The 24,110-nt window shown below is 42.5% G+C and overlaps 1 pseudogene; it reads right to left on the bottom strand.

The window, feature by feature from the left end:
- Nucleotides 1-106: 106 nt before the first annotated feature.
- LOC101953637 (adipocyte plasma membrane-associated protein-like) lies at nt 107-23,541 on the bottom strand (annotated as a pseudogene).
- Between the last annotated feature and the right edge of the window lie 569 nt (nt 23,542-24,110).

The raw sequence follows: 24,110 nt of genomic DNA, 5'->3' as shown, positions 1-24,110 counted from the left end.
ACGAAAGCTTATGCTCCCAGTACTTCTGTTAGTCTCAAAGGTGCCACAGGACCCTCTGTTGCTTTCTACAGATTCAGACTAACACGGCTACCCCTCTGATAATAGATTCAGGAGAGATCAAAAATCAAGACAGGCCAAAAAAAAAAATCTTTAAAATATGACTTTTGATCTCTTGAGGTTGGCAATGCTGTCTTGCTTTTTAGTATCTGGAAAGGGAAGTGAAAGTATTGGAATGCTATTGCCTGTTGAAAGTAGCAAAGAATCTAGGAGACTTTTTTTCCCTTTAACTTATTACCATGTTTTTCAGATTTTGGGTGGGTGTGGTATCTCTATACACAACCTTAGCTGTCACAAAATTAAGATTGTGTTAATACCAATTTAGCATAAGTTAATGTGTCCACAGGAAGCTGTATACAGTGTTATGCTCACTTTAATTATACCCATTTCTAAACTACTTTAGATAAACTAGTATAACAACTTTATAGGTGCACTTATACTTATGTCCAGATAAGGACCCAGTCAGGTATCTAGAGCATAGGCCAGTTGTCATACCGAAGTGTGAGCATTTCTGTCAAAATAGTTCATACCTAAGATTGCCAGCTATAGAAGATTCCTTGTGGCTTACCCAGAAATCCATGCCTATTTACACCCCAGCTTGTTTGTGTAGATAAGACCTTTGATTAGTAAATATGCCCCACCCTAGCCTGACGTGATGTCAGTATTGATATGGACCCTGCTCCCGTACACTAAAATTCCTAGCACACTTTGATCTACCCTTCTTTGAAATGGGAGTATGTCAAAGCACACTAGAGGACTTCTAGTGTGTAGCAGGCTACTATGGGGTAGAGTTACACCCCAGTTTACCATGAAATAAGTGTTTGTAAGTAACCTAGTTAATCAATGACCATGAGTACTACAAACCCTTACTGCCGAATAAAGTTCTAACTTTTCCCACACTCTTAAAGGGCAAATGAGCACCCTACTGCTTAAGTAGGGGGTTAGAAGAACATGACTACAAAGAACATGAAATGGGGGGAGGGATAGCTCAGTGGTTTGAGCATTAGCCTCCTAAACCCAGGGTTGTGAGTTTAATCCTTGAGGGGGCCACTTAGGGATCTGGGGCAAAATCAGTACTTGGTCCTGCTAGTGAAGGCAGGGGGCTGGACTCAATGACCTTTCAAGGTCCCTTCCAGTTCTAGGAGATGGGATATCTCCATTAATTATTATTACACTCAAAGTAACCTAAGTATCACTGAGGTCTAGGACCTATAGAGATTAGCCTATATTCAAGCAATCAGAGGAAATCTTAACTTCTACATTTGCCTGTACAACTTAACAGCTTACACAATCCCATATTACTGGATTTCAGCCTTCATTTAAAGTGGATAATTGCTTAATTATCAGTATAATCCCTCTGCAACCAGAGCCAAAATGGAGCATTATCTGATCTAAGTTCTATCTGAAATACTTGTACAGTGTTGGAGGAAAGTTCCAATATTAAAGTAGTGTGCAGAAGAGCTGTATTTCTGAAAATGCTTTGAAGTCATTTGAAGAAACACCACTGTTTTTCTTTCCATGTACGTGAGTTAAGTATATTGGAATCATACCTAACTGTCAAGTTTTGTACATTAGTTTAGCACCACAAGAAAGGGCTGTTCTGTATTACCTCAATGTATTTTCCCATTGTGCTCAAAGACATCCCATGGCCCATCATGCTACCATCAGGGTCATGAAAACTCTCTACAGTTTCTCCTTGGTCCTTAAGTCATGTTTATGTAGAAAGATGCTCTAGAGTGATACTGGAGTAACCTGTAAAAATGTAAGAAGGCATTGGTTATGTCAGAACATGTTCCATTAAAGGAAAATTGGTATTAATAGAAGAGGGATTATGTAGGTACAGCTGTAACCGTTTAGATTTGTCACTTACCAGATAACATTACTGTTGGGGGCAGATGCAAATAAACCAACAGCTAAAGCACACTATAATAACTTTCACTCAACTGTTTCTGCCACAGCTGGATGTCTGATAGCTCTATGGTAAGTAACAGGTTGGTAACTCCTGAAATACAGCCACTGCCTTAGCATCTCAGGAAAGGGTGGGCAGTGATGGGGATTATTATAAATTGCCAAAAAGGACTTGCTCTATAATGTGTGAGAGACTGGGATCCCAGGGGAGCCACACTGAGGTTACTCAAGTAGGGCAAACTACAAAGAATGGGGCAGACAGTCCCCAAAGCTGATGGGTATTCCAATACAGTACTTATATTTACCAAGGCAGCACAAAACAGCTTCTATAATACCTTACTGGTTAACCAGAAAACACAGTTCCCTTTAGCAACCCAGACACCCAAGTCACACATGATGAAGATTACTGAAAATTGTATTCGTCATATCAGAAAGTTCTACCACTCCCAAAGGATTAGGCACATTACCTCCTAAATTAATGAATATTTCAAATCTTACCCAAATACATGCTTACAGCTAATTCTTAACTAAACTAAAATTTATTAAAAGAGTATTGGTTAAAAGATCATGAATATAAGTTGGAGATCAGTTTCATAGTAGCGATGGTGAGCTTTGTAGTTGCAAAGAGTGCTTTCGCAATTAATCCATAGGCTATAATCCAATGTTCATATCCAGGTGGGACTGGATATCTCAGTCTTATGACTCAAGCTTCCCCTGTATAAAGCATTAAGCAGATCTGAGATGAAAGGATCAGGTCTCAAGAGTCTTTTTATACTGTTTTCTGACAGCCTCTTGACCATACAGTCCTGGGTGAACAATAGGCTTTTGAAAGTATCCTTCTATTTCCTAAACATCACCAATAATTACTATATATGGATTAAATTAAGGAAAATGTAGCCATTAAGCATTTTATCACAAACTTTAAAGAGACAATGACTTTATTTCACTCAAGATTCATCTAAATGTTAATCCCTTTTAATTGTTGAATCAATAGCTATAGTAAAAAACAGGAAATGTCTGTTTATATAGCTAATATCTAACAAGACATAAGTAAACATACAATTAGTATCACCTCTAATTCTCTAACAATACAGGTTTGTATTTCAAAGTTCTAGCCCATCTAACATGGAATGGCCCTAATTACCATTTATATACTTTCCCAACATGTCTCTAAAGGTTAAATCTGGGTTATTTATTTACTGCGAGCTGCTTAACCCTTTTTGGCCATCTGTCATAATGTGGACTTGCTAAAGCAGAGTTGAAATCACTTACCAATCCCAATCAAAATTATGTATCAAGTACTAGGAAAGAAAAGATGAGCTCAAATTTCCCTAAGCAACTTGCTTAATTTCAGCCAACTGCAGGGTGATAATTTTACTCTATGGGAGAAAGATAAAGTCTTAGTGCTGACTTTCTGTACGTGCAGGCAAATAACGGCACTCCAATAGTAAAATCCCAGCTGGGCATCATAGTTTAAGGCTTCTACAACTGCCTTAGAATAGAAGTAATCAAAAGGCAGAAGGCAGCATGCTTAGGGTATGTCTATACTACCCACCGGATCGGTGGGCAGCTATTGATCCAGTGGGGTCGATTTATCGCGTTTAGTCTAGACACAATAAATCAACCCCCAAGCACTCTCCCGTTGACTCCTGTACTCCAGCGCCACAAGAGGCGCAGGCAGAATCGACTTATCAGTGAAGACACCGTGGTGAGTAGGTCTAAGTACATCGATTTCAGCTACGTTATTCACATAGCTGAAGTTGTGTAACTTAGATCGACATCTCCCCTCCCCTCTAGTGTAGACCAGGCCTTAGACTATAAGTGCTTTTGAATGGGGACCATGTTTGTATGGCAACTCATACAATGGGGTCGTGGTCCATGATGTCTTGTCTGCACCAAGGGCTTGCTGCTATAGTTATACTGGTAAGCTGTAGTGGTTCACCTTCCTAGGTCAGACATAGCTTATACCAACAACAGTGCTTTTGCCAGCACCATTTACATCAATTCCCTGGCCAAGAAAGCTATACTGCCAACATCACCATAGCAAAGCCCATTTAAAACAAAAGACAATAGCCCGAACCAACAGTGCTCCAGAATAAGTTTTAAGCATAGGTCAGGCCTGAGGTTCGAACATGCTACTGCAGTACTACTATTACTCAATGTCAGATTTAATTCACCTTTGCAATAAGTCTCTTCAAGGATAAGGTCCTAAAGCGTTCGGAAAAGGAGCAAAAGAAACTAGGAAAGCAAGGAGTAAATATTCCCAGTCTGTATGTGCCTCTCTTTGATAGGCTGATGTTAGGAGGATAGCCAGGTAGGTTTCAGACCAGCACTAGATCCACTCAGCCAGTAGCTGTCAACAAAAGTGAATTCATATTTTTATATCTGTTTAGGTACAGCAGCCATTGAGAGAGAGAGGCAGTGAAACAGTACAGTATATCATTTGCTGTACAATTCACACAAGAGGATTTTCAAAATGTAGAGGAAGGGGCTTCACCAGAAGCAGCAAATCTGATTGAACAAAGGGGATACTATTTATTGGCTATCCATCACAATGCTAACTGCATACAATTTACATAACTTAAATCTGGTCCTCAGAACTGCACCATATAATCGCTCCAGGCAGGGAAAACCACTTGCAGAACTCAACACATTCTTTGTAAAATGAGAACTCTGCTCTATCATGTTAAAATTAGCTCTGATGTTGTATGAGATGACCAAAATTGAAGAGTAGGAACCGCTGTACTAAGTTATCCTTTTAATCCCCCTCCCATCCACCCACACACTGTAAAACATTTTTAAAAATGGAAAACCAGGGTAAATTAAACTTATCTTAATTTGAAGAATGGGGTATTTGGCTAATAATGCTAATCACACAAATGTTTCCACTTTCTGAGGGTAGCTTTAGGAAGTCCAGGTTTGATGAAATTAGGAACCAAAGTACAGTAGCCTTATATGAGCAAGTATCTATAAAAAGTTTATACTGGGTGGAGTGGCTTTCCACCTCCACTTAAAGCATACTTCCATTTCAATATTAACTAAACCTCACGCATTGGCCTTCAAAAAATTAATTTTAAACATTTCCAATATTATCATTTTTAAATGGACAGTTTCAGCTAAAGCATTAGAAAATTATGCTTGTGACTAGAAATTAAATCAACAAGTCAACAGCCTAACCTGATTTGCAATGTTTTAATTCCAGGAGGGAAAATTGAGGTTTTACATATGGTATAATTCTGCATGTGCTTGTTTCTGTGATTAATATGTAGTCTTCATCTGGAGACAATGCATTTGCCACTGAGCAGAGTTCTGGCTGTTCTTGTTACAAGGTCATAGGCCAGCAGACATCCAAGATGGTTAGTTTCTATGACCTTAACCAAAACAAGTCATTAAAAAATGAAAGGACTTAGCTAGATATTTTAAAAGAAATCTGGATTCAATTACTAACAGAAAATAGGCAGCAGTTGTTTTAACAATTTAGTTAAAAGCAGACCTTACATATAGTACCACCATCTTAATATAAAAGACAAGTTTGCCACACTGAAGGAACAAACTGCTCTGTTCACTGTTTATTTCAGTGAATCTCCAGGGTTGTACACCTGGCTCATCACAGCCCTCAGGGAGCCTCTCTGCTTCCTCTACAAGCCAGAGGAAAAAGTTTGGCAGTAAAGCCCTGAATCAGAACTCACTCTGAGGCATATCCTGCTTTGCCAAGCTGCTTGAAGCTTCTCCCTCAAGCCAGGAAAATCAGGAAACAGCATCACACCTGCTTGTCATGGCAAATAAAGATTTGACATTTCACTTCAAAATACCCCAGATAATTTAAGCAAACTTCCTTTACTAAATGATCTGCATGACAAATTTAGATTGCTTTAACTGTAAACTCCACAAGGCAGGGGCTGCTTTTATGTCTATCTCTGTGCTGCCAAACCCTTTGTCAGCATTTAAATAAGGATGAGACTACGCTATACTATAGGACTGCAGCACTGATGATTTAAGGACTATTAAATTCCATCACTTGATTTCCAATCTCTAAGAGGAAACTTCAGATCATAAAAAGCTCTTTGGATTCCCTGCACCCTAATATTCCTCTGATTTAAATTGCCAGTCATTAAGTTCTCACATCCTTACAGCCAAGGAAGACTGGATAAGACTCTGCTGAAAGTTCATTAACATTACTTCTCTACATGGCCAGGGAGGAAGCTATAGAGCAATGCAGCATGTTCCCCACCTCCGGGGCTGAGCATATTGTCTCTACAACTTGCTTAGTTCAAACCAGCCAAACAAGCAAAAGACCAAAACTGGAAATCAAACCTGTTTCTTCCAGGTGGTAGTTCAGAGTACCACCAGCACCAAATGATGCTTTAAATATATTTAATCACCCCTACAAATAGCTAAGGAGAGCATCTCACCTCCTATCTGCGATGTCCCCATTTGCTACTTGAATTAGTGAAATAAATGGTCTTGTTACATGATATTTCTAGTCCATTCAAGAACCTAAAAGGAATTCCATCTACACTTGATTAACAAAAATACCCAATGATCAAATGCAACGGACAAAATCAAAGTCAGAAAGTGTACCTGATCTATCTTTTAAATGAAACTACCCACTTTCACTCATCTCATCAGTCAGCTTTCTGAAAGTGAAACTATCCTGAAACATACTATATGTGTGATATAAAAGTAAAAACACAATATTTGCAGTGTTGTATCTCTGTTGGTCCCAGGCTATTAGAGAGACAGGGTGAGTGAGGGAATATCTTTTATTGGACCTACTTCTGTTGGGGAAAGAGAGAAGCACTCAGAGAGGTGTATCTACACTGCAAAGAAACACTCTCAGCACCGCATTTCAGAGCCTGGATCAGTTGACTTGAGCTTGCAGGGCTGGGGTTGCAGGGCTAAAAATAGCAGTGCATATGTTCCCACTTGGGCTGGAACCTAGGCTCCAAGACACTCCCCCCTCGCAGGGTTTCCGAACTGCGAGGAAACACTTTTCACAAAATTATCTCTCCGTACCTGACCTCTCAGTACTCATCCTCAAAGGAAACCTGCACAACAACTTCAAAAAGTGAGCCTGGGAGTGTAAATTCATAACTTTGCTGGACACTAAAAATCATGGCATGGAATGCCAAATGTTTTATAATTAATGTCACAAAATGTTAATTTTTAATTAAAAGAAACAAACATGAAATTATTGTCTCCTCATATAGCATCTTGGTCTCCCTCAAATACTTTTTTTTTTTCTTACTGAATCATTTTAAGCACTACATGCCTATGAGTCATTGGGCTATAAACTGGGACCAAGAAACTATATTCATAAGGCTGATATTCTTAGAAGTCAGATGTATCTTCAATTATAAAATAGTACTGCTATTTTCTGAGAATTTTCTTTTAGGAGAGAAGTTGAATAGCTCCAATACCACATTTTTCCAAAGTTCAGAGGGGCATTCTGGAGGTGGAAGATGGGTGTCTAAGAAACTGACCAGTTGCTGTCAGTAAGGATGCATCTCTGTGGCCTTTCACATGGGTTTAGCACCAGTGCAGCTCCACTGATGCTAGCAATGTTGGAAGCACTAATGTAGCTCAACAAAAAGTGTTTTATCAGTGCATCATTTAACTCTGCACTTACAGCAATGCTAGACAAACTGTGCAAAAAGTCAAAATATAGACAAGGCCTCAGCCTCTGCAGACATTTTAACAGTGCAGAAATTGTTTTAGTCCTCTGTACACTAATAGTTAAACAGTTTTCAGCACTGGTTCAAGGAGCAACCAATGTAAACAACAGTTATTGTCTATAGTGGTTCAATTATTGGTGTAGATAGGAATGGAGGTTGTCCATAACTCTGAAATGTTTGGAATTGTGAACAAAGCACAGTTTGGGCTCCAGATCCAACGCTGACACTCCAGCCCAGGCTTCAGCAGCAGCTTCCTTCCCTGAGTCAGACTGAGTTTACAAGCTTGTCCCACTCCCAGCCGATGGGGGTGGGTGGGTGTAAACAGTGCATCCCTCTCGGGTGGTGGGAGAGGAAGGGGTGTAAGTGGCACAGACCCCAGTGCAGACTGGCTACCTTGGGCTGGCAGCTCCAGTGTCTTCACCTCCTAGCTGTAGGTGGCTGCCCTGTGCATGGGGGTGGGGTAGGGACAGAGAGTCCAGATGTGCCTACCTTTAAGATGCAATACAAGCACAGTTCAGTATTTGCTTTTTTTTTTTTTTTTTTGGTCTCTGCTGCTGCCTGATTGGTTACTTCCAGTTTCACATGGTCAATCTGTAACCCTGGTGTTCGTATCTTTGAGGTTCTACTGTAGTTCTCTACTTTCGAAATCCAGAACACTCTTGTTTCAGTCACCCTATGGATTTCAAACAAACAACAACTAGAAATACTCCAGATCTGAACAACTCTGAAATTTCTGAAAGTTCAGATCCAAACTTCATGGCTCGCCATATTCTAAAATTGGCCCAAATTAAAATCCCACCTCTGAATGCCCTTGACCTTTAGGGAATAAACTGCAGCTCAACATTATGTCTACGCCCCCTCCACAAATCCCTGGTTATTAAGAATATAGGACACATTGAAGCCAATGGATGTTCAATCAGGCCCAAGCCCAGTATTGCAAATATGATGTTGGTCCCTAAGGATTAGAATTTCTTGCTCCTTTATTCCATGTACTTAAAAGTTAGGGCAAAAAGCAGGCCAAATCTAACTCCCTAAGTCAGCAGACTGGTGTCACTTTTTTCACTGGAGCGCAGAAAGGTTCTCTCTCCTGTCCATGGATTGACTCTGTACAGACCAAAATAAAAATCTATCACAATCAAGTAACCATCCTGCTACATTTGTACTCCATGAAGCCGGCCACACACAGGTTCATTGTCTGGAAATCCTGAGAAACAAAGGAGAAGTTACAGAACCAGTGGGTTCAGAAACCAAAGATGCAGTGGCACACAGATAGAAAAGTGTTAACATGAGTATCACCTCCCTCAATAACTCAGATCCTTACAAGGATTCTCTGGTAGCCCCTCAAAGGTAATCTACAAAGGAAAAAAAATTGTTCTGTGCCCTTTTTGCTTCTTTATAAAGACAGGCTGAACATTTTTTCTTCTTTTGTTTTGTCTGCCTCATTTTTATGGGCTTTGTCCCCCCACCATTTAAAAAATGCAGGTCTCCCTCATTTTTCCAGGAAGAGTTTATGGATGACTGAAGAATTGTTATAATTATAGTACCAGAAAGATCATGCAAGTGAAGCTGTGAAACAAACAAAAAATGATCTCTCAACAGACTGTTTCAAACTCTTTTTTGTTTTTGTTAATAGCTGTTTAATTCAAATCCTGAAGAAAATCTTGGAGAAAAATTGCCTTTGTTAAAGATTCAACTAATACTCCTCTTCAATGAAGGGGTACAAAGTCCCACAAGTCACATATAAGACTTCCAGCACATCCTTCAGCAAACAGGAAACACCAGATTGGACATTCCCGATTATTTCTAAAGTAAAAACACAAGCATCCCCTCTGAGGATCATTACCTTGTTGTGGTGAAGGGGCTTGCATGTTTCGATGAACCCCAGGGCTATGTCGTCTGGAGCCTAGTGCTCCTGGTAGGGTCACCCTAAGCGAATAGATGTGGGGGGAGGTTCCAGACTAAAAAAACGATCCACCTCAAGACTCTCGTGAAAGCCCAAAAATGACCACATGAACCTCCCCTGGACTAGGGATACTGGGACCTACCCTGGGTGGTGGTGTCAGATAAGCATCTGGTGGTCGGGCTACCCACGTAACCTAGCCTGGCCCAGCCTGAAAAGATGACTTGGACCCATCTCGTGGGCTCACCACCTGCGAGGCGAAGGGTGAGGGTCGGGTGCGATGCCTGAACGCCAGCAGGAGAGACGGACCATGACAAACTGGCTCTCCGCAATGGAAACTGGCTTTAGGGACGTGGAATGTCACTTCGCTGGCAGGAAAGGAGCCAGAGTTAGTGGAAATGTACCAACTAGATACAGTCGGTTTCACCTCCACACATAGCATTGGCTGTCTGTGGAAACAAACTTCTCGATGGAGGGTGGTCTCTTTCCTACTCAGAAGTGGCCCTGTGTGAGAGGCCCCGGGCGGGTGTAGGGATACTCACAAGTCCCTGACTAGGTGATGCGCAGTTGGAGTTTGTCCCGATTGATGAGAGAGTCGCCTTGATGAGACTTCGGGTATCAGAGAGGAAAACCCTGACAGTTGTTTGCGCCTATGCACCTAACAGTAGTTCAGTCTCCTCGGCCTATCTGGAGACAGTGGGATTGGTGCTCAATAGAGTGCCACCTACAGACCCTGTAGCTCTACTGAGAGACTTCAATGCTCATGTGGGGAACGATGAAGATACCTGGAGGGGAGTGATCAGGAAGGCCTCTCCGGTCTGGACCTGAGAGGTGAATTGTTATTGGACTTCTGTGCTAGTCATAAATTGTCCATAACAAATACTATGTTCGAACACAAGGTTGCTCATAAATGTACTTGGCACCAGAACACCTTAGCTGAAGATTGATGATTAACTTTATAGTCATCTCGTCAGACCTAAGGCTGTATGTTCTGGACACTAAGGTGGAGAGAGGGGCAGAGCTGGCAATCAATCACCACTTGGTGGTGAGTTGGATCCGATGCATGGGATGCAGGCCGGATAGGCACGGGAGGTCCAAACCATCAGTGCGAGTTGCCTGGGAACATCTCGTGGAGGACCCTGTGCAGAAAGACTTCTGCACCTCTGGAAGAACTTCTCCTGCATTCCAGGTGAGGTCTTGGACATTGAGTCCAAGTGGACCATATTCAGGGTATCGATCGTTGAGGCAGCCACGAAAAGCTGTGGCCTGAAGGTGGTTGGTGCTTGTCGCTTATCATGGTTGCAACCCTAGGACCTGCTGGTGGACTCCAGTGATGAGGGAAACTGTCAAATCAAAGAAGGAGGCCTCCGAGCAATGCTTGCGAACTGGACTCCTGATGTGGCTGAGAGGTACTGGCTGGCTAAGAGGGCTGCGGCTGTGGCAGTCATTGAAGCGAAAGCCCATACTTGGGAGGAGTTTGGAGAGACTATGGAGAATGACTGCCAGATGGCCTCAAAGGTGTTCTGGCAAACCATTTGTTGCCTTAGGAGGGGTCAGCGGGACGTTGCCCAGGCTGTACTCAGCAAAGGTGGTGAAACACTGACCTCGACTGAGAAGATCAAACAGAGGTGGAAGGAGGACTTTGAGAATCTCCTCAACCCCGATGGACACACACCCCTTTCAGGAGGCAGTGCTGGAAACCTCTGGTGAGATTGGATCTATTTCTGATGCTGAGATGGATACAGCAGTAAAGTGCGGTTGCAGTGGTAAGGCAGCAGGGGTGGACAAGATTTGCCCGGAGATGTTGAAAGCACTGGACAATGTTGGGGTGTCATGGTTAACACACCTCTTCAGTGTTGCATGGAAGACGGGAGCAGTCACTCTGGACTGGCAAACCAGGGTGGTGGTCCCAATCTTTAAGAAAGGAGATCAGAGGTTGTGTTACAACTATAGGGGGATCGCACTCCTTAGCCACCCTGGCAAAGCCTATGCCAGGGGTGCTGGACAGGAGGTTATGCCTGTTAGTTGAACCTCAGATTCAGAAGAAACAATGCAGATTCCGTCCCGGCCATGGAACAACGGACCAGTTCTTTGCTCTCTTGCAGATACGCAAGGGGTCGTGGGAGTTTGCTAATCTGGTCTATCTTTGCTTTGCAGATCTGGAGAAGGCATATGACTGCGTTCCCCAAGACATTTTGTGGGAAGTGCTGTGGGAGTATGCAGTGCCGGTGCCACTTTTGTGGGCTATCAGGTCCCTCTATTCTTGGAGTGAGAGTTGCGTTCGTATTCTTGGCATTAAGTCAAGTTCATTCAAGCTGGGCATTGGACTCCGCTAAGGGTGTGTCTTGTCCTCACTCCTGTTTGTGATTTTCATGAACAGGATATCAAGGCGCAACTGAGCTGTGGAGTATATCCAGTACGGGGACTTGCAGGTGGCATCTCTGCTGTTTGCAGATGATGTTGTCCTTCTTGCTTCTTCAGACTGTGATCGCCGATGCGCATTCGAACGTTTTGCTGCTCAGTGTGAAGCGGCTGGGATGAGAATCAGCACCTCCAAATCGGAGGTCATGGTCCTCTCCCAGAAGAAAGTGGACTGCTCTCTCCAGGTGAGAGGGGGAACAGCTACCCTTAGTGGATGAGTTCAAGTAGCTAGGGGTCTTGTTCACAAGTGATGATAAGTGGGAGTGTGTGATTGACTGGCAGATTGGTGGCGGCAGTAATGCAGGCACTGTACCGATCCGTGGTGGTGAAGCGGGAGCTGAGTTCTCGGTTTACAGGTCACTCTACGTCCCCATCCTCATCTGTGGTCATGAACTTTGGATAATGACCGAAAAGACGAGATCGCAGGTACAAGTGGCGGAAATGAGGTTTCTCTGCAGGTGGCTGGGCTTACTATTTGAGATAGGGTGAGGAACTCCGCTATACAGGAGGGCCTCAGAGTAGAGCCGCTACTCCTCCTGATCGAGAGGAGCCAGTTGAGGTGATTTAGGCACTTGATAAGGATGCACCTTGGAAGCTTTTGTTGGAATGCTACCAGGCACGTCCCACTGGGCAGAGGCCCGAGGCCAACCCAGGACATGCTGGAGGGATTATATTGCCTGACTGGCCTGGGAACATTGGGGAATCCTATAAGAAGAGCTGAAATCTGTTGCAGAGGAAAAGGAGGTCTGGTCCTCCCTACTCTCCATGCTGCTGTCATGACCCTCACCAGGAAGAATGGCATAAAAGAAGAAGAAGAAAAACAAGCATAATTTAAACCACCTTCAGACCTTCTTTATACATCAGAAGGCATGAATAAAAAGGTACAAACCCATACCTTTGTTTCCTTTGCAGGCCCTTTTAACTTGACCAATAAGACTCAGCTTTGCTATCCACTTGGAATTATGATGACATTAGGACACTGTATAAAATCCACAATTACCTTGTATAGTTTGAGGTGTTTCCAAGGTCAATTGCTTTTACTGCAGCAGCCAAGTAGTTGAGAAATTTACCAAGCTTATTCTTAGAAAACCCATAAAAGACATATTTGGGTAAGATCCTGCTTAGTGTTTACTTTCTCTTTACTGAAGAGGCATTAATTGAACTCAGTGGTCATTTTGCCCAAATAAATCCAAGTAAGGGCTGCAGATTTGGCCCATTGTGCCTTAGGGAAAGTTTGTATGCAGAATTTATCCCCTCATGATAGCAATATCTGGCTGTGAACTATGAGACCAAAGTTAGCTAGTGCAGACACAGTCTTGAGGTAACTCCTTGTAGAAAGTGATGATTCTACAAGAAACTATGTAGAGTTATTAGTCTTTAATAACTTTGCATGTAAAACTCAGAAAACATTAGCAGCAATTAAAATAGTATTTCTGCCCCCCATTCAGCATTGTCATACAAAGGAGTCAGTCTTGATCTCATTGGGAAAAAAAAAAAAAAAAGATCACTCACCACATTCAAACACATCCTGCTCTACTGAGTAATGAAATTAAATTGGTCACCATGGATCATCTACAGCTTCCCATCCACAGTGCCAATGTAAAGATTACCTTAAAAAAAAAAGATTAGTTTAGAAGTGATTCTGTAAGTCAGATAAAATACACTATTGGAGTGGAGAACCTGGCATTATTTGTTCCCTTCCTCCTCCCCCAAACACAAACACTGTTCTCTCCAGCATAAAGGTAAGAAACCCTATACCTTAACAAGGAGCTTAATAGAGCAGAGACAGCAACAATGAATTATTTTTATAAGGGGTCTTGTACTGAAATCTGAGTTTGACAAAGTGTAGGTTACTCAGGAAAACATTTAAGAGTTATCTCAGGTCTCTGCTGGATCAGGGTAGAACAAGCACAAACACAGAGCTGGACTGCCTGGATTTGCCAGGGCAATGTGGTCCTGTCAGTTAACATTAAGGAAAGCATCAGTGAAGCACATACAATCTGTCCCAGCTCATAAAGGTTCTATAGTTGTAATCCGCAGAATGTGGGGTTGACAAAGGAAAGCAGGGCATCTGCATTTTCAGGTGGATTGCAATGGCTGGGCCAGTACAGGAAGGTAACCTTGCTTATAGAATTGTTAACGTTCTAAGCACAGCTCCAAAAGGAGAGGTTACTAACCTTGAGCAGTAATGAGTTCTTCAAGATGCATGTTCCTATGGATGCTCCACTTCAGGTGCGCATGCACCTTGGATCAGAGATTTTTGGTAGCATTCAGCCCATGCATGTGCCCTACACGTCCTCATGCTCCATAACGATGATATATAGGGCTGCGTGGGCAAACCACCTCCAGTTTTCTCTCCATCATAAAGTCCTGCAGAGAAAACTCCAAAGCGGAGAGAAAGGAGGGCGGGTAGTGAAGCACCCATAGGGACAAAACATCTCGAAGAACTCATTACTGCACAAGGTGAGTAACCTCTCCTTTTTCTTCGGGTAATGTTCCTGTGTTGACTCTTGAGCAGTATCCCCAAAGGGAGGAGGGAGCTTCAGAACATAGTCTAATACTGAAGACAGAACTGCATTGCCCACCACAGCATCTGATCTAGAGGCATGCACCACGACATAGTGCTTGGAAAAAGTATGTACTAGTGCCCAAGTTGCCGCTTTGCAAATCTCAGTCACTGGAATATTCTTGCGTATACAAGTACATTGAGACATTGTAAAATGGCCTGATACTCTAGAAGAAGGTTGAATGGTGGCAGAGTCGTAACATGAAATGATACAGCCAGAGATCCATCTTTAAAGCCTCTGGGTGGAGACTGTGGATCTGTCTGCTATTGAAACTGCAGTCTGGGGAACTTTCTGAATGGTTTGGTTCTGTCCAAATAGAAGGACAGTGATGGTTCTGATCTTCAAGGTATGGAAGGCAGCTTCTTGCTAGTCTGATGTAGTTTTGAAGAAAAATACTGGGTGATGAATGGTCTGGTTAACATGAAACTCTAAAGACACCTGACCTTAGGTAAAAACTTAGGCTGTGGTTGTAACAAAACCTTTTCTCTGAAGAACATTGTAAATGGGGGGGTCTACCATTAAAGCCCCTTGTTCTCCAAACCTTTGAGCAGTAGTGATGGCCACCAAGAAAGCTGTTTTCATCAATATGTGAAGCAATGAACATGTGACTTGAGGGCTGAAAAGGGTGTTTCATAAGGCAATTAAGGACAAGGTTCAAGTCCCATATTGGAGTAAGTTCTCTAATTTGTGGAAAAAGATTCATCACACCTCTGAGAAATTTTGATTGTAATGGTGTGAGCAAAAATGGAAAAAACCTATTGGTGAATGAAAGGCTGTTACAACTGCTAAGTGAACCTTAACAGAACTCATAATAAGACCTGATCTTTTTAATTTTAACAGGTAGTTTAGGACGATAGAAGAAGAGCAGACAGGAGAAACTTGTCAACTGATACAGCAGAGCTGATATCTCCTCCATTTCTGAAGGTAGTATGGCTCATGGACTCATTTCTACTGTTCCACTTCTGTTGAGCAGGAAGTCTCTATCCTAGAGAACCAATGAGGAGCGACGCCTGAAGCCATAGTACCTCTAGGTTGGGGTAAAGTGGATGGACCTCCTGAGGCAACATAGGGGACTGATAAGTTAGAGTAGTAGGCAAGAAGTAAGTTGAACGAGGATACCAGACTTGTCTCGGCCAAGTTGTCGCAATCAACATGACCTTGGCCATGTCCGGCTTGATCTTGTTGAGAAAAGAGCAACAACATTGTTGGGAAGGACCTTTGTTCATGAAATGAGGAAGGCATCTACTGGTGATTGAAGATCAAACCTCCTCTTGAGCAAAACTCCTGCACCTTGCATTGGCCGCAGTGGCGAAAAGGTCCACTTCTAGAAATCCCCAGATTAGAAATATGTTGTTGAGGACTCATGAATACAACTGTCACTTGTAATGCTGGGAGAAATGTCTGATGAGGTCATTAGCTGTAGTGTTCGGTGCACCCAGAAGGTAAGAAGCTGAGATGACTATCTGGTTGGCTGTGCACCAGTCCAGAACCCAAACTGTTTGTTGAGCCTGGGCTTGTAATAAGATTCTGTAGATTTGCAAGTCTGAACACAGGTAGCTAAGCTCTGGTTTACATGGCCTTTAGAGCAACTCGTATGAAATCTATCCATTGAACCAGGATCAAAACAGATTTTGAGATTGATCTGGAGGCCTAAATTGTAAAACAAGGACATTGTCATTTGCACAGCCGATAGAACCTCTTGAGTAGCCAGGAGAGGGAAGATTTCACTCTTTGAGGCTGAGTAATTTATAGTTACTTTTTCTCTGTTCTTAAAAAATAAAAGAAAGAGGAAAAATATCGTATTAGAACTTGTTCTACTTCAAGTCCCATGACAATTTCTTGTCACCCCAAAAACATCTGTGGGGGATATGCAATGTATTTGTTTATTACATCACAGTCCTGGAAAAATGCTATCAATGATCTAGCTAAACCACATCTTGGAAAGAAAGCAGGTACATTCTGCAACCTTTTAGATTGGTCTACTCTACAGTTACAGTTGTGTTAGGGCACTGTGATAGTTCAAGGCATGTTTCAGGGACATGACTGAAGTCCTATTTACTCTGCAAAATGCAATGTGCTTTAACTATATCATGGATCAGCCATGTTGGAAATATTCCTCTGCCATCCCTGTAGTTGTACAGATTTGCAGTAAAGTTGACAGGATGATTTGATTATATGCTCCTTGCACTGCCACCTTGGCCTTGTCCTCTCTAGAAAAATGTGTACCTCTTATCCAGCAATACTGCAAGCACTAATGTATACAGGGTTCAGGCAGTTTTACCACTATGTCTTCTCTGACTTGATGGCCAGGAGACTGGTAAAAATGTTGAGCCCTAACTACTTCAAGTGAGCACTTTCACTAGGGCTGATAACAGTTACAAAAACTCCTAGCACTTACTCACCCTGGGAGTGTGCAAGCCCATGGAAAAATGTTGTCAGCTGATGGACAGTTTTTCAAGATATCAGTTGTCAAATCTAGATCTAAAAGCTTAAGGGAATGATAGAGAATTCACAGCATGCAGGAGGCACCTGTTTGTCCAAAGTACTTGAGACACTTCACTACCCTAGTTAATTTTTCTTGGGAAAGTCAGTCTGAACTTGCTACTCTCAAATATACAGGCATTCAGCTCCCTCCCAGGCATGCTGGTAGTAGCTAGAATTAGGGTGACCAGATGTCCTGATTTTATAGGGACAGTCCTGATATTTGGGGCTTTTTCTTATATGGACACCTATTACCCCCACTCCCTGGTCCTGATTTTTCATACTTGCTATCTGGTCACCCTAGCTAGAATACATAGTGCTTTGCATACCAAAGTTCATATTTCCAAAGAGAAATATTAGATTTGCAGTGTGATTTCCTATCACCCTGTGTATTATGCTGATTTGCTCTATTTCAGTTAATGCAAAGACTGTAAGTGGATTTGCAGTAGATTTTTCTTAAACAGTATGTTTAGTTTACAATTTACTACAAGTATTCATCACCATAGTATCTGGGTCCAGTCTCAGTTAAAACAGTATTTCTCTATACCAGGGAACATACCCAAATTTATTCCAACCTTCACCATCCTCTATAAACTCGACATTCTGCACCCATCTCCCTTGCCCTATAAACTCCCCCCCCCCCCCCCAAGCCAAAATAGGAGAATACCAGCTAAGGCAAACCCATGATAGGGGAGTGCAAACAGCCACCATCAGGGAAAGTCTGACCAAAGATACACGTCATATTGCACCATAAAAGAAGCAAAACTCAGCAAGACATACCACTGGAGGGAATTAATTCCCAAACTGAAAATGCGCCCCTGAAAAGTTGCCATGCATTTCACACTGGGCACTGACAAGCAGGAGTGCTCCAGCTGATTTGCAGCTACCACTGTTGAACACAGTGAGAGAGGAGATCTCAGAGATAAAAGGGCCTAGGCTATTCAGGGGCTAAAGGGAAAATCAATTTAATCAAAACTTAATTGTGCCAGAAATAAACAGTCAGTACAGAACACAGAGCACTGGTGTAATGTGCTCTCATCATTCTACCCTACCTAAAAGGAAAGCAGCCACATTTGAAGTTTCTGAGGTCTTCAAAAATAGTCCCTTTCAGAGCACAGTGCAGTAACCTACTTAATCTTCCCAGGCCTGGAATCAGGAGGGTGCAAGCCACCCACTCCCCACCCCCATCCCCATCCCATAAATTCCTCAAGTCTTTCTTTTGGGCAGCTAAACATTATTAAAAAGTCATCGCTCTCTGCAATTACATGAGAAATTTAGAAGCACAGATAAATCCAGTAAGACCCCAAAAATTGTGAGCAATTTTGACAGTGGACATATTCCCTCAATAGAAGGTGGAGTTGTTAATTCCTGTAGAGCTTCTGCTTTGCCTAAAAACATCACCTGTCTTTCCTGGACTGAGCCTAAACCAACTAAACTTTCATCCAGGTTCCTACCTCACCTGGACTGTGAAAGCAGGAAAACAGCTGGTTGAAAAAGCTTGATGAAAAAGATGTAGAACCTATTTAGTAATAGCATGGTCCATAAAGTCTCCCATTCATCTACAATGTCCCTGCACACACCATTCTGTTGCTTCACAGATACCACAGAGACGTGGTGGATTATGTAGACAGGTAAGCAGAGGTTTTGTATTACATGCAGAATTTTGCAAAGTTACTTTATATCCCCAAAGGGCTTAAAAATTATTATGGAACAATTGTGCAATGAAGTTTTTTAAAAAACCCACGACTTACTCGTCCCTCCGCTGTTCCATGTTCAAATGTGAAATAGCAGTATGCTGTATGCTGGATTTGACAGCTAAGTGAGAGACCTGAAATGGAAAAAATTAAAGGTAGATTCATAACTAGTTCTGTGCTGACTGTCCGTGTTATCCTCACTCTTTGGAGAATTCACATAAAAACACTTAGCTTAATTTTTGTTAAGTATTTGCCGATCACCTTTAAAGGGTACCCTATTTTCCATCTTATCATAAAATGATTTTTTGAGACGGTTTCCATATAGACTGCCAGCTTTGTTTAAAATTCAGTAGTAGAAATGTTGGCTGTACCCTCTTTGGAGCAGAAAAAATGTTGCCCTCCCAAGCAACAATAAATCATCATGAAATATTTTCAAATTTAAGAAAGGTAATTTATAAATACATAATAGCAGTTGGGAGAGCAAATGGTTGTTTTATTATTCTTGGATTGTTGATCTTGCAAACCAGTCATTACTACAGCCTTATTTTCTGCCTTTAAATTTCATTCATCAAATCGACTTTTTTAATACTTACACCAACCGGCCATATCCATTATTTAACTCTTGTGTAGATTATCTACTTACCTTCATCATCAACAGTAAAAGATTAAGGACCTTTCACATATCCTTGGAAGATTCTTCACCCTTTGTGAAGTTTCTTATTTACTTGCAAAGGTCCAACCAGGACCAGAAATGGTTTTTCAAATCTGTACCAAATGAACAATAAACAAGGCTTAACCACACAGGAAGATATCAGACTGTAAAATGATTTTAAGTAGCAATTGACATGAAAAAGACAGTAATAATGTTTATATGTTTTCTTCCCAAGATATAAGTAACAAGGTATTTTCATTCAAAAGAAATTCTCTAAAATGTCATTGTAACGGGGTTAACTCAGCACTCTGGCGCCTCCTGCTGATTATCTTGGGAATTAGCTCTGCATGGTAGTGTGCCCTCTTTGGGTGTTGCCTCACCTGCTCTAGGACCCACGTCTCTCCAAGGACTGCGGCATCCTCTTCAGTGATCCAGCCCTCCGGCCGTGCCACACGCTGTCCTCCCCCCTTCAGGGGGTTCTACAGTCCGCTGTTCAGCCACTTCCCTTAGTGGCTATTGCAATGTATTGTTTGGCCACTTCCTCATGGCTCCAACATCCTCTTTGCCCTTGCGTCAGGGCCTTAGCCTGCAAACCCCAGCAGCTAGCCAGGAGCTGTCTCTCACTCCCCTGGTCCTGCTAGCAGCATTGCTCTGTTCAGGGTGCTGGCAGTTCTCAGCCCTCCAGAGACTCAGTCCTTCCTCCCTGGGCTGCCATCAGAGAGCTGAACTCCTCTGCTTGGCTGCTCCTCTTCAGCCCTTCTCTGATTGGCTGCCTCCAGCACAGCCTCCCTAGGGCTGCTTTTAACCCCTTTTCTGCCAATGAGGGGCAGCCACCCCATCACAGTCATCTTGAAACAAACTCACTGTTGTGTGTTTTTCATAATTTCCATTCCAATCATGTTTGTTAAAAATAATTGTTTACCTCTCTTTATATTCTAATTTTCTATAATCATGCAGCAGATCTCACAGATTTGAGATAATCAGTCCTTTCAACATTGCACTAGATGACCCTAAGAGAAGTTTGTGACTGTGCTGTGGCACCAAGGAGAAGAATTAGTTAGAGTGTAAGAATGGAAAAAAGTTCTCTTTAAAAATAAAGCCTTCAGATATGTATGATGCTATTACAAAGCAGACTGCTGTTTAAACAGTCAAGTTTTTTTTTTCAATTTGAAATTCCCTCTTTATTTGAATATCTTATAATTTACCCCTCCCCACCCCACCCCAGCCCGCAAAAGATGCAACTGGCATCATTGCCTGCAGCTGTTCCATCTTAACCTCCACTCCTGCCAAAGCGCCCCTAATCCCCGGCACACATAAGGGAGATTTTAAGTCAGGCTGCATGAACAACTGTGCAGGAGATGAGCTGCCTGGACAGCATTTGAAAAATCCATCCTCCAAAATACCATTGTTGAAAATATTTCATCAATGAATTTTATGTTGCTTAGTTAATAACACCAATTGATATTAGTCATGTTTAGGGAGAGGCAACAAATGGGAATAAAGAGTATTTCATGAATAAATTCATATTGCGGTGGAGTACGCAGGGCCCAGATTAAAAGATACCCTACGTGCAGCTATTTGGGGCCTCTTCCTGAAGTATTTGTGTGGGCAAAACTTTCATTGGCTTTGAGGGGAATTTTGATGGGAGTTTTGTCCAAGTAGGGAGTCCAGGGTCAGGTCAGTCATTAGCCTCACTGTGACGAGCTCTCAACTTATTAAAACATTAATACTGTACTGGTTAATACTATATTGATTTAAATACTCTTTTTAGCAATGTTTTTCTTGTGTAATTTCAGCTGAGAAACGTGTGGCACATTTTCTTGTGCATGAGACCAACTAACGTTCTTTATTTGCTGCTACAACAAGAATATAGAAAATGTATTGACGAGAAGGTTACTTACCTTGTGCAGTAACTGAGGTTCTTCGAGGTGGTTGTCCCTGGGGATGCTCCACTTTAGGTGTCTTGGTGCCCTGTGCTTCTAATTGGAGACCTGTAGTAGTTGGCTGCACACGCAGGGCAGCCACCTCACACTGCTCCGTGCATGCAGCCAACCATCCCCCGGTTTCTTCTCTACCTCAGAGGATCGACGTGAAACTCTGAAGTAGAGGAGAGGAGGGAGGGTAGTGGAACACCCACAGGGACAACCATCTCGAAAAACCTCAGTTACTGCACCAGGTGAGTAACCTTCTCTTCTTCAAGAAGTGTCCCTATGGGTGCTCCGCTTTAGGTGGCTGTAGAGCAGTGCCCCTCAGTGGAGAGGAGGGGCTTCAGAGTTGATTTATGTACGGTGAAGAGCACAGTGTCCAAAGTGAGCATCTGCAGCTGACTGCTGTTCTAGGGCATAGTGTTTGGAGAAAGTATGGGGTGATGCCCAGGTAGCTGCTTTACCACAAATATCAGTGGTGGGTACATCTTTGAGAAAGGCTATTGATGTGGACATAGCTCTAGTGGAGTGTGTGCAAAGTCCGGAAGGAGTTTGCACGTTGTATTTTTGTTAACATAATTGAATACAGTTAGAGATCCATTTAGAAAGTCTCTGTTTGGAAATGGTTTGACCTTGTGACCGTTCTGTTGTGGATATGAATAGTCTGGATGATTTTCTGAATGTTTTTGTTCTCTATATATAGAACGCCAGCGCTCTGTGGACGTCCAGTGTGTGTAGGGACGCCTCCCTGTTGTCAGCATGTGGCTTGGGGAAGAATACAGATAAGTAAATGGGTTGGTTGAGATGGAAGGGGGAGACGACCTTGGGTATGAATTTAGGATGTAGTTGTAGGACTACTTTGTCCTTGAGGAATGTGGTATAAGGTGGGTGTGCCATTAGAGCACCCAACTCTCTCACCCTTCTTCCTGATGTGATCACTACTAAAAAGGTGCATGGATAGTGCAAGAACGAGCAGGTCGCTAGTAGTTCAAAGGGTTTGCCCATGAGGGCATGGAGAACAAGGTTGAGGTCCCACATATGGGTCAAGTCCCCTAGCGTGGGATAAGGGTTAACCATTTTGAAGCGCTGGGTTCCCATGAACTTGTTTAGTTTGCGCAAGTCCAGAATGGGCCTCCATCCGCCTGTTTTCTTCTGAGTAAGGAAGTAATGTGAATAAAATCCCCTGCCTCTGTGCTGAGCTGGTACGGGTTCCACAGCTCCTAATTGCAGGAGATGGTTTATTTCCTGCTGTAGCAGGTGCTCGTGAAATGTGTCCCTGAAGAGGGATGGGGAAGAGGGTGGGTAGGTGGAATAGAGACAAAGGGGATGGAATAGTCTGTCTGTATCATTGCCAGAACCCACTTGTCTGAGGTGATGGTTCTCCAGACTGGGTAAAAAGTTGTAAGGCAGTCCCTAAATGGGCTGGAAATTAAAAGTGACTCTGGAATTGGAGAATGTGGGCTCTTGTGTCCTCAACCAACACTTCAAAACATTTGCCTGGAAGTGTGTGGTTGAGACGTAGACAACTGCTCTTGCATTTGTCGGCATCTCATCTGGCGCTGCTTGTGGTGTTGGTCATAATTTTTTTGAGGCTGGCTGTATGGGGCAGTCCGGAATAGTTTCTTTTTGTTCGCAGGGAGGTATATTTCCAGTGTCTTTAATGTTGCACGGGAGTCCTTGAAGGTGTGTAAGGATACATCCGTGCTCTCTGCGAACAATTTTTGGCCTTCGAAAGGTAAGTCCTCTACGGTAGCCTGAACTTCCCTGGGGAAGCCGGTGAGATAGAGCCAGGAAGCTCTCTGCGTGATGACGGATGTGGCGATTGATTGGGCTGAAATAAGGGGAATATCTAGAGTTGTTAAGGCGCTGCTGTCATTCTGACTGAACTGGGGGACGGTTGGCTGTGCACCTGGGGTAACCGCTTGGAGAGGGCGAGGCGGTTGCCACGCGTGCGCAGCCAACCGGGGCACTGCTACTACAAATCTCTGATTAGAAACACAGGGCGCCAAGACACCTAAAGTGGAGCACCCACAGGGACACTCCTCAAAGAAGAAAGTACAATTACTTCTCAGAAAACATACACATTACTGAACTTAAAAGTAAAAATAAATGAGGATCTACATGAATGGCTCTGGATCAATAGGCGACGGCAAAAGGTAAATACCAATAACATTTGCAATGACAGCAAGAAAGTTACCTCTGCCAATTGAGTTAAAGAGTTCTCCTTTGTTATTTACATACAGAATCGGGAGAAAAACATCTTAACTTTTGAGGTCAAATCAAGTTTTATACATATGTCATATATTACATTCAGTCTCTACATTATTTTCAGTCTTTACGGTGGCACAAAGGTTGACATTTACATATTTCCAAAAGTCAGTACTTTCAGTTTCCGTTTGTGCAGAAAAGCTTTTCCCTTAATTACATTTGGTTTCAGTTTTGCTAGCAGATGCAGAGAGTATTTTCATCATTTGGACTTGTTAATTAAAAGTTGAGAAACTGGGAGTTGAAAGAGCAGAAAAACCTGTTTTTCTTTTCCAATCTATGAATAAAAACCAGTGGGAGAGGATGAGATCTGCTAGTTCTAAAAATATTGAAGTTCATGGAGTGAGATTTTCAACAATATTTAGGCACCAAAAGATGCAGATAAGTGACTAGTGGGATTTTTAAATGAAGGTTAGGCACCTAACTCCCACTGATTTAAAATGGAAGACATTTTTCAAATGCTTATATACCAATACTAGGAGTCTAGGTAGCAAGCAAGAGGAATTGGAAGTTTTCATTAATGGCCTTAAACTCTATGAATTCATGACACTGCTTTGATACTTTT

The sequence above is a fragment of the Chrysemys picta genome, chromosome 1 (genome assembly GCF_011386835.1).
Source record: "Chrysemys picta bellii isolate R12L10 chromosome 1, ASM1138683v2, whole genome shotgun sequence".
Taxonomy (NCBI): domain Eukaryota; kingdom Metazoa; phylum Chordata; order Testudines; family Emydidae; genus Chrysemys; species Chrysemys picta.
This window is presented reverse-complemented; position numbering and strand designations above follow the sequence as displayed.